Raw genomic sequence first — 686 nt, 5'->3', positions numbered from 1 at the left:
GGAAAAAGCAAGCTTAAAATTAAAACTAGAAAAGCTAGTTAAAACCAAAACATTAAAACCAAAACTAGTTTTTCTTTGACATCTGATAAGCCAAGGTACTATTTCACCAAATGCGGAAAAATTTATGGTCATTGAATAATTACAACCACCAAAAGATAAAAAAAGGTTGCAGATCAGTTTGTGGTTTGTTAAGTTATTACTGACGATGTATTAAAAATTATGTGACAACAGCAAAACTCTTGACCGACCTTTTTAAAAATCAGGCGAATTCCAATGCTAATTGGACTCAATAAGAGTACTAAATAAAATTAAAATAGATCTAGTACGGTCGCCAACACTCAAACTACCAGACTTGTCATGCGACTTTTATTTACAAACAGAAGTGTTAGAGTATAAGTTTGATGCTATTATTATTAAATATAAACTCTGAGAGTTTAGAATCAATAGCCCAATACGCCAGCAGGTCGCTGACAGAGGCAGAAAGAAAATATTCAACTGTTGAAAGAGAATGTCTAACAGTTTTAATTTTTACAGAATATTTTCGCCAATTTTCGCTTGGAAAAAAGTTCAGTTTACGCGTAGACCAAAAATCACTAATTTGGCTACATACCATGCAAAATACTTCAGCGCGGCTTAGACGATGGATACTATGTCTGCAAGCATATTCATGCGCCCAATACTGTAGC

This window comes from Artemia sp. Qi Xiang Cuo, chromosome 21 (genome assembly GCF_049724085.1).
Source record: "Artemia sp. Qi Xiang Cuo chromosome 21, ASM4972408v1, whole genome shotgun sequence".
Classification (NCBI taxonomy): Eukaryota; Metazoa; Arthropoda; class Branchiopoda; order Anostraca; family Artemiidae; genus Artemia; species Artemia sp. Qi Xiang Cuo.
This window is presented reverse-complemented; position numbering follows the sequence as displayed.